This window comes from Eschrichtius robustus, chromosome 2 (assembly GCF_028021215.1).
Source record: "Eschrichtius robustus isolate mEscRob2 chromosome 2, mEscRob2.pri, whole genome shotgun sequence".
Lineage (NCBI taxonomy): Eukaryota > Metazoa > Chordata > Mammalia > Artiodactyla > Eschrichtiidae > Eschrichtius > Eschrichtius robustus.
Window position 1 is genome coordinate 163068616 of NC_090825.1, and position 11388 is coordinate 163080003.

Sequence of the window (11388 nt, forward strand, 5' to 3'; positions counted from 1 at the left end):
CTGGGCTTGAGTTTGATAGCAAGTGACTTAAATGGAGAGATTGAAGAGAAATAAATTGCCCAGTGTTCTATAATGAGTTGAGAACGTGGGAGAATGTTGGAGCTGGTGGACACCACTGGGTCACTGAGACAGGGCTGGAGGAGCAGCAAAGTGTTTCAGAGGCACAGCATGTCAGAGATGTGAGAGACTATGGCCTTTATCTGCATGTCCTTCAGAATCACTAGCAGGGCTGTACAATTGATGGAGATATGTATTTCCCGTTTCCCTGAATCTTCCCTGGGAGTGGGCCCTGAGCACCTGTACTTCTCAAATCTCCCACGCTACTCTGATGTGTGGTTTGAGTTGAGACCTACTGCCCACATCTCATGGTTGAAGGTGTAAAGGAACTTTGAAGCCAGGACTTGCCTTGGGTCTCACAGTAGATCACAGGGAAATCCTCTCCTCAGTGCTTGTCCTGGCTCTTCCTGCTATGCCATGGGGCCCCTCTTATCCATGGCTTTAAACTCCACCTCTTCCAGGCTGCTCACACTGGGCACACAGATCCCTTAGAGATGAATCAAATACACTCAGAGTGTAGCAGGGTCTACTCCCAAAACCTGTCTCTGAAGCTAAGCACAAGAAGTTAACACTGTTAAACCCAAACATTCAAGATGAGCTTTTAGTGAAGATATGACATACTGCATCTATTTTCTCTGTTTTATGATGCTTTGTTGTCTTGACTCCTTGCAGACCAGGGAAGAACTGCCCCTCTTAGGGTTAGCCAATTAATAGAGATAGTAAACAACTTGCCCTGGAAAATGACTTTGATGTGAAAACAAACCATCTGCCTCCATTTACCAGGCTCCTGCTGTCCAGGAAACTATCCTTATGCCCCAGATCACCACAGGGCCAGGTCCCAGACAACGAGAGACCACCCTTGTAGCCCTAAGCCCACCAAAATTATTCAAACTAACCCTAAACCTCCTCAGCTGCTTACCCTGTCTCACCCAATTATCCCCCCAAAAACCACATTAAAGGCTTTTACCTATGCTTTCCCCCACACCCACCTCCTTCTGCCTCCTTACCAACCCTAGTTTTTTCCTGCGTGGTCTTGTGTGGTATGACATTCCTCCTCCTCTTGGGAACTGTGAGTAACAAACTATCTTTTCAATGGCAATCATCCACTGATCTGTTCATCTCACCATATCCTGCATAAAAACAAGTTCTCGGGTACATTTAAAATATTCCCCCAAAAAGAATTTCCTTATGTTGTCCCTGTTTTGGAAAACTTATAGGCACAGCTTGTGTTGTTTGGTGTCTCAAATGGCTCAGAACCAGTAGATTTTACAGCTGTAACGACCGTAGTCCAACATTCCCATTTTTTTCCATGAGCAGCGTGAGCCTTGGTCAACATATTTTTGATTTTCTAGGCCAGATCCAAAATCCTCCTAACTGTTCTAGAGTAGGCTTTCTCAACCTTGGCCCAATTGAAATTTTAAGATAGATCATTGCTGTGGGTAGGGGGCACACTGTCCTGTGCATTGCAGGACATTTAGCAGCACCTTGGATGCTTCCATTAGATGCCAGAAGTATTCAATCCAAGTTGTGACAAACAAAAGTGTTTGCAGACATTGCCAAATGTCCTCTAACAGGAAAAAATTGTACCCAGTGGAGAACCTCAGCACTAGGACTCCACCATAAGTTACCTTTCTTTCCCTTTCCCCCTTCTCTAAGGCAAATGAAAAAGAATAAGAGCTCACAGGTATAGAATCTGTAATAATTTGAGCCAGATGTGGCAGAATGTCTGTTGCAGGTTTTACCCAGTTTTAAACCATTGTGCTTAAGGAATTAGTCTCTGTGGTCAGGTAGCTTGGGTTCAAGCCTCAGCTCCACCATTTCCCAGCCCTGTGACTTGGACAGGTTCCTCAGCCTCAGGCTCCTCATCTCAAACATTGCTGAGAGCATTAATTGGTTAATACCTGTAGAGTGCTCTTTGGGTACAGTCAGGCAGAAGGACTGTGCTGTTTAAGTGTCGGCTGCTATTAATGGCACGACTGTTACCACTTTTATAACCTTGAGCCTCTGCTTATCTCCCTGTAAAATGGGTCATGAAGCTCGTTTCTCAGGGTTATGGCAAATGTTGAATAAGAAAAATGTTGAGGTTGTGCCTTTTGCATAATACGTAGTCAATAAATGTTAGAACTCTTCCTTTCCTCACTTAAGAAAATTAGTTTTGCAAAATAATCATACAGTCAACACTTGTACCTGAAAAGAGCCACTAGTCCCTTCCACCTGGAGGTTTCCTTTCTACAGGTTTTGTTCTCAGAAGCCTTGAAGGGGGTTCTGTATGTTGTGATGGGGTGGGCTTTTCTACTGCACACGGGATCTCCCATCTAGATTGGAAATTTCCTGTGATGAGGGACTCTGTCCTTTCCTTCTTTTATATTTCTCCACAGAATGTGGTTCCCTGTGGCCCTTGGCCAATGTAGGATGTGTATGGTGAGTAGATGAAAGAAACACACACATCCACAAAACACTATTACCTCTATGGCCATCCTCTGGCATAGCCATCTGAATTCAACATCTGCTCTCTGGAGTTGTGCATGAGCACCTGCATCCAAAAATGCTTTTTTTGGTTGTCCTGACACTGTTTATTTTTCTTCTCATGGCAGTTTTTAAGTATTGACACACACACATCTGCATTGCAGTGTATGCAGTGAATGTGTGTGTGCGTGTGTGTGTGTGTGTGTCTCAGAATCATTATTTAGGGTGATTCCTTTTCTTTGAGACTGTTCCCAGGAAGAAGAGGATATGATTTTCTATTCTTGCATCTTCTAGCTTGCTTAGATCTGAACTGGTACCCAGCAGGCATTAAAGAATTACTACAATGAACAACCACAAAAAGAATGCTCAATGTGAATGACCATTTTGTGTCGTTGGCTATATCTAGCCCAAGTCTTCATTTTCTCTCTTATGATTTTTCTGTACTGATAGATTTTTTTATTCCTCTGCAGTTGGACTGATTTTTCTTTTTTGTAAAGCATAATATTGGTTTTTACAGTTTAAGATATTTACTTTTTGGAGAAGTATGGTATAAAAAAACAAACAAAAACATCTTCCAGATTGTCAGAGATTTTAAATTTTGCAGTTTGACAGAGGGGAAGTTGTAGATTTGCCCGTTGTCAATTATGGGGCTGCATAAATTGAGGTAAGAGTTCTAAACTACTTCCCCATCTCTCCATCTCCAATTTCATCCCCTACTCACCTCACATTTTCCCAGTCTGCAGTCTCCATGTGGAGCCTCAGTCTCCTGTTGACTATTTTACTTCCTGGGCTCCAGGCTGAGGTTCAGAAACCAGGGCAGGTCCCTTGGAGAGTCCTCATGGAGAACCTGAAAGCTGAAGCCTGAAATCCATCTCCTTTCAATAGGGCATGCCTAAAGGTTTCCTGTTTTTCCCTTAGAGCCCCATCTTTCTACAGTATAACCCATCCACCTTTACCATGATTAGTGTGAGCTGCTGCCCTGTCCCTAGTGCTCCTTTCAATTTCAGAATGCCATGCTTGAAAAGCTTTTGTAACTGAATTTGCCCCATTTTATCATCCACAGATGCAAGGATTGCACAATTCCATGTAAGCCAGTGCTCATGATTTAGCTGTGCTTTTGAGACTTACGGGACATATGTGCTAGGAAGATATAAATTGCTTAGCCCCAAATTACAGATAAGGTAATGGCATTTAGAGCCGTAGTTCCCAAATCTGTCTGCACATCGGAATTATCTGGGGAGCTTCAAAATACTGATTCCTGTGCCTCATGCCCAGAAGTAGAGATTGAATTGGTCTGGGATATGGCTGAATTGTTGGAAGGTTTAAATGATTATCAGATGGTTCTAATCTGCAGACAAATCTGGAAACCACTAAATTAGGGATTTCACAAACATGCCAGATATGCCAAATGCTGGCACCCACGTATCCTTAGACCAAAATGTGGTCCTTGGATCAGTAGCATCAGCCACTTGCTTAAAATGCCAATTCTCAGGCCCCACCCCAGACCTATCAAATCAGAAACCCTGGGCGGCAGCTCAGAAGTCTGTTTTAACAAGTCCTCCAGTTGGTCTCATGATTGCTAAAGTTTGAGAACCACTGCTCTAGTCCAGATGTTCTCAACCAGTGGTGATTTTGCCCCCCCCCCCCACCCAGGGGACAATTGTCAATGTCTGAAGACAATTTTTTGGTCGTCACAACTAAAGGGAGGGGTGCTAATGCTGTGTAGTGGGAAGAGGCCAGGGGTGCTACTAAACACAGGGGTGTACAGGACAGCCCCCCAACAGAGAATTAACTAGCCCAAAATGTCCATAGTGCCAAGACTGGGAAAGCTTTCTCTTGGTCACTCTGATTTCCTGGGTGAGTTCTGCCCAAACTTAAGTTCCGTAAAGGTATTCCTATTCCATGCTGCACGGAGCAGAATGATGAGCAGTGCATATTGTGGCAGCTGAATGAGGCTGTTGAGTGGTTAAGTGAATGAACAAGACCACCACTCATGACAGAAGTAAAGGGATAGACCAAAGCTCATCCAGTTGACTAAAGGAGATGCTTTTGAAGTTGTGAAAATTCACACCTATTTCGAGCCACAAAACAACCTCAGCCTGAGTTTTATAGGATCCAAACAGACATGGTCAGGTGTTTCCTAAGCAATGGGCAGGTTGGCACAAACTGCCAATTTCACTGATGAGTATTTGAGGTCGTTAGATATACCCAGAAACACTGGTAGGTGTTTTTACTTTATAACACAAGGATGGAATCAGGCTATCACAGATGTGGCTCAGGCTGAATGAGGAAGAAACTGCCACTATATGACCTCTTGCTATTAGCCTGATTTATGGACAAAATTTCCACAGCTCTGCTTTGTTTAATGTTCTGTAATTGTGGCCAAAAGCTGAACTCAGCGTCAGGGAGACAATGAGCAGTTTGGTCACCTGTTGAAACAGGTGTTGAGACAGGTCAGAGGATAGCGGTGGTGAGGGGAGAGGTAAGCATCTCTTTGTTCCACAGTTTAACATGATGTTGGGATTTCTCAGCACTGCGGTCTCTAGACACCCATGGTTTTAATATTTCCACCTACCAGTTTACTGTGTGCCGGGATTGTGCTCAGTGTGCTAAATGCATGTGTTGTGCATAGGCATTGTTATCTGTGTTTTACAGAGTAGAAAGCCAAGATTCAGAGGATGGCCGATGCCAGAGTGGGGGGTTCAAACCCAGTCTGACCCAAAGCCACTACTTGTGGCACCACGTCATTTTGTTTTGACAACCTTCTGACTGCTCTCTGAAATCTCACAGCTCCAAAATTCATGTGTGACTCGTCACCAAATGCCAGCCTAAATTCAAGGAATTACTTTTAGAAAGGCCAGCTAATAGACTGACTTTAACCTCGAACCAAGTGATTTACAAACTCTGCTCCAATAAAACCTGGATGGATCTATCTTAGAGAATGTTCCATAACGGAACCACTTTGCTGTACACCTGAAAATAACACAATATTGTAAATCAACTATAATTCAAGTTTAAAAAAAGGATTTTTAAAAAACCTAGGTGGAAACATCTAAAGAAACTTCTTACAGACAGGAGAAAAGAAGGTGGAGGGTGACTAACCACAGTTCTGAGTTCTCCTCTCCCACCAGCACTTTAACGAAGTCCCCCTGATTAATGAATATAGAATGAGATGGATTACAGGAAGGATGTCCTGGCAGAGAAAGCTGTTTATTTCTGAAATAGCTGATTGAGGCAGATTGTGGCTCTCCATCCTTTGGGATTCTTTACAAATAGGGGAGCAGATTCCTTACCTGTGTGAATACCTGAGGCTCTGCTGTTGGACAGGATGTTTTCCAAAACTGAAAGCTGTAATTCTCTCCTTGTTGGCTCCTAAGTATTTCCTAGGGATTTTATATGCAGGCAGTTAAGTAGCTTCAGAAAGAAGACACAATCTATATTGAAAAGAATTCTAAATAAGAGCAAGTGTCACGGTCTGAGATAAAGTTCCTGGTTTCTGGACAAGTTGGGGCTTCTCTGAAAAAAACACACAATTACTTCCTTAGCCATAATGCAGTGTCTTCAGGGGCTCCAGGCCGCCCGCACTATTGTTTCAAACCCTTATAAACACAGTGGGGCAGACTTGGGAATTGTTGGTTAGATCAACACAGATCGTCTCTGTGTCTGAGGGAAACTGCTCCCTAGTCAGCAATTAGAGATGTGGAGAAGCGTCTTCCCCTCTTTCCTCCCTCCCATCCTCCCTCCCTCCCCCTCCTTCCTCCCTTCCTTCCTTCCTTCCTTGCCTCCCTCCCTCCTTCCTTTCCTTCCTTCCTTCCTTCCTTCCTTCCTTCCTTCCTTCCTTCCTTCCTTCCTTTCTTTCTCCCAAATATCTCCTGAAGTTGCTTTTAGTTATAACTCTTTTTTTTGGTCCTATTGTTCTAATGGGTTCTTATTCCTTAGTTGTGAAAGCAATCAGAATGGGAAGCAAACTATTCTTATCTCCCATTTCGTATTAGACACAACACATTATTTTTTATTATTATTATTATCCTCTTAGTAAGTTTATGAAGTAGGAAATAGATTGTTATTTTACACATGAAGAAATACAAATTCAGAAGGTTAACTAGCTTAGTGCTCAAGGTCATCTGCCCAGCAGATGGCAGATCTGGGGTGTGAACCCAGGTCTGGGTCTTGGTGGAGACTATGAGTTTTCTTGTCTATCATGCAGCCAGCATGTGCTATGTGTAATTCATCAGTCCTAGATGGATATGTGGGAATTTAGGTCATATTAACATGCATGGACCCCCATAATGTGGCTGTTTGGTGGTTATGTCTACACAGGTCTATTAAACTGACATTTTAGAATGAATCAACCAGTTATTTCAGTGAAAACAATGGCTTTGGGCTATTTCTCAACAAAATTCATCAGGTGTTTGATTGTTTTCCAACCAATAGCCTATCTCTGAATAATATAAAAGTTACAAAATATGATCTATATCTAATATCTCATTACTTGATTACTTCATTTTTTCTTTAGGCAACTGTGCATGTGTCAAACATTTGTTGCTACCAGCTGAATGTGGAGATCACAGAGACAAGATTGCTGTGCTTCCAGAATTTATAATCTCAATCAAAGCAAAATGAAGTGAGCTGAATACTAGTATCCTATTTTGCAGAAGTTGAAATTGAGACTCCAAAAGGAAAGCATCTTGTCCAGGAGCACTGAGCTTGGGGTAATTAATGGTTCCCAATTCTGCTAAGGTTATTCATATTTTAACCAAATCTAAACTTATTTTGTTGCTGCAGAGTTTTTATTCATTTGTTCTTACTTTTACTCATTCAACAAGTGTTTATTGGCCACTGACCATGTCTTGATGCAATGTTGGACTTTTGACCCATAGAGCTGGCAGGGGCTTATGGAACAGCTTTTTATCCTACAAAATCTAATGGCAACCATCTTGTTTCTTTTTTAACATTTATATTTCTAGATGCTCACCTTCCCTGAAGGTTCCAAGTGCCCAAATAGTCCTAAAAAGTATGTAACCCGAATGCCAGGGAGAAAGAACCTCTCTTCCTTATCAACCTGGTCAGGGTGCTTTCTGTGGTTCACTGACCACTGCTGTACTGTTCTATCAGAAAAAGTACAACCAGAAACTATTGCATCTCTGCACACTTGAGTCAAGTTGCTTTTAAGTGGAAAGTAGAATAATAGGAGTTTCCTTTTTTAAAAGAATGTGGCCTTTTGTTCAGCCCCACTGTCACATTTCCTTTTATATTTAAAGTGCTATTGGCTTTTTTTTTTTTTCTTTTTGTGGACATATGTTTTTATTTCTGTAGAAGTGAATTGCTGGGTCATAGGGAAAAGGTACATACATGTACCTTTTTTTAAAAAAAATAGATCCTTATTGGAGTATGATTGCTTCACAATACAGTGTTAGTTTCTGTTGCACAGCAAAGCGAATCAGCCATATGCATATAAATGTCCCCATATCCCCTCCCTCTTGAGCTTCCCTCCTCTTCTCCCTATCCCACCCCTCTAGGTCATTGCAAAGCACTGAGCTGATCTCCCTGTGCTATGCTGCTGCTTCTCACCAGCCAACTATTTTACATTCGGTAGTGTATATATGTCGATGCTACTCTCACATCGCTCCAGCTTCTCCCTCCCACCCCTTGTCCTCAAGTCCGTTTTCTATGTCTACCTCTTTATTCCTGCCCTGCAACTACGTTCATCAGTACCTTTTTTTTTTTTTGATTCCATATATATGTGTTAGCATACGGTATTTGTTTTTCGCTTTCTGACTTACTTCACTCTGTATGACAGATTCTAGGTCCATCCACCTCACTACAAAAAATTCCATTTCATTTCTTTTTATGGCTGAGTGATATTCCATTGTACATGTGTGCCACATCTTCTTTATCCATTCATCTGTCGATGGACACTTAGGTTGCTTCCATGTCCTGGCTATTGTAAATAGAGCTGCAATGAACATTGTGGTACATGACTCTTTTTGAATTATGGTTTTCTCAGGGTACATGCCCAGTAGTGGGATTGCTGGGTTGTATGGTAGTTCTATTTTTAGTTGTTTTTTTTTTTTTTTTTCTATTTTTAGTTTTTTAAGGAACCTCCATATGTTCTCCATAGTGACTGTATCAATTTACATTCCCACCAACAGTGCAAGAGGGTTCCCTTTTCTCCACACCCTTTCCAGCATTTATTGTTTCTAGAATTTTTGAAAATGGCCATTCTGACCGGTGTGAGGTGATACCTCATTGTAGTTTTGATCTGCATTCCTCTAATAATTAGTGATGTTGAGCATCTTTTCATGTGCCTCTTGGCCATCTGTATGTCTTCCTTGGTGAAATATCTATTTAGGTGTTCTGGCCTTTTTTTAACTGGATTGTTCGTTTTTTTGATATTGAGCTCCATAAGCTGTTTATATATTTTGGAGATAAATCCTTTATTTGTTGTTTCGTTTGCAAATATTTTCTCCCATTCTTAGGGTTGTCTTTCTTGTTTATGGTTTCCTTTGCTGTGCAAAACCTTTTAAATTTAATTAAGTGCCATTTATTTTTATTTTTGTTTTTATGTTTATTTTTGTTTTTACTCGGAGGTGGGTCAAAAAAGATCTTGCTGTGGTTTATGTCAAAGAGTGTTTTTCCTATGTTTTCCTCTAAGAGTATTATAGTGTCTGGTCTTACATTTAAGTCTTTAATCCATTCGGTGTTTATTTTTGCGTATGGTGTTAGGAAATGTTCTAAGTTCATTCTTTTAAATGTAGCTGTCCAGTTTTCCCAGCACCACTTATTGAAGAGGCTGTCTTTTCTCCATTGTATGTTCTTGCCTCCTTTGTCATAAATTAGGTGCCCATATGTGTGTGGGTTTATCTCTGGGCATTCTAACCTGTACCATTGATCTATATTTCTGTTTTTGTGTCAGTACCATACTGTCTTGATTACTGTAGCTTTGTGGTATAGTTTGAAGTTGGGGAGCCTGATTCCTCCAACTCCGTTTTTCTTTCTCAAGATTGCTTTGGCTATTCGGAGTCTTTTGTGTTTCCATATGAATTGTAAAATTTTTGTTCTAATTCTGTGAAGAATGTCATTCATAAGTTGATAGGGATTGCACTGAATCTGTAGATTGCTCTGGGTAGTATAGTCATTTTCACAATATTGATTCTACAAATCCAAGAACATGCTATATTTCTCCATCTGTTTATGTGATCTTTGATTTCTTTCATCAGTGTTTTATAGTTTTCTGAGTACAAATCTTTCACCTCCTTAGGCAGGTTTATTCCTAGTTATTTTATTTCTTTTGTTGCAATGGTAAATGGGAGTGTTTCCTTAATTTCTCTTTCTGACTTTTTCTTGTTGGTGTATAAGAATGCCAGAGATTTCTAGGCATTAATTTTGTATCCTGCAACCTTACCAAATTCATTGATTAGTTCTAGTAGTTTTCTGTTGGCATCTTTAGGATTTTCTATGTATAGTATCATGTCATCAGCAAACAGTGACAGTTTTACTTATTTTCCAATTTGTACTCCTTTTATTTCTCTTTCTTCTCTGATTACTGTGGCTAGGACTTCCAAAACTATGTTGAATAAGAGTGGTGAGAGTGGATATCCTTGTCTTGTTCCTTATCTTAGTGGAAATGCTTTCAGTTTTTCACCACTGGAAACGATGTTGGCTGTGGTTTTGTCATATATGGCCTTTATTATGTTGAGGTAAGTTCCCTCTGTGCCTACTTTCTGGAGAGTTTTTATCATAAATGGGTGCTGAATTTTGTCGAAAGCTTTTTCTGCATCTACTGAGATTATCATATGGTTTTTATCCTTCAATTTGTTAATATGGTGTATTACATTGATTGATTTGTATATATTGAAGAATCCTTGCATGCCTGGGATAAACCCCACTTGATCATGGTGTGTGATCCTTTAAATGTGCTGTTGGATTCTGTTTGCTAGTCTTTTGTTGAGGATTTTTGCATCTAAGTTCATCAGTGATATTGGTCTGTAGTTTTCTTTCATTGTGACAACTTTGTCTGGTTTTGGTATCAGGGTGATGGTGGCCTCATAGAATGAGTTTGGGAGTGTTCCTCCCTCTGCTATATTTTGGAAGAGTTTGAGAAGGATAGGTGTTAGCTCTTCTGAAAATGTATGATAGAATTCGCCTGGGAAACCACCTGGTCCTGGGCTTTTGTTTGTTGGAAGATTTTTAATCACAGTTTCAATTTCAGTGCTTGTGATTGGTCTCTTCATATTTTCTATTTCTTCCTGGTTCAGTCTCGGAAGGCTGTGCTTTTCTAAGAATATGTCCATTTATTCCAGGTTGTCTATTTTTATAGCATATAGTTGCTTGTAGTAATCTCTCATGATGCTTTGTATTTCTGCAGGGTCAGTTGTTTCTTCTCCTTTTTCATTTCTAATTCTGTTGATTTGAGTCTTCTCCCTTTTTTTCTTAATGAGTCTGGCTAGTGGTTTATAATTTTTGTTTATCTTCTCAAAGAGCCCGCTTTTAGTTTTATTGATCTTTGCTCTTGTTTCCTTCATTTCTCTTTCATTTATTTCTGATATGATCTTTAAGATTTCTTTCCTTCTGCTAACTTTGGGTTATTTTGTTCTTCTTTAGTTGCTTTAGGTGTAAGGTTAGATTGTTTATTTGAGATTTTTCTTTTTCTTGAGGTAGTATTTAGTTGCTCTGAACTTCCCTCTTAGAACTGCTTTTGCTGCAACCCATAGGTTTTCGGTGGTCGTGTTTTCATTGTCATTTGTTTCTAAGTATTTTATGATTTCTTCTTTTATTTCTTCTGTGATCTCTTCGTTAATTAGTAACGTATTGTTTAGCCTCTATGTGTTTGTATTTTTCACAGTTTCTTTCCTGTAATTGATA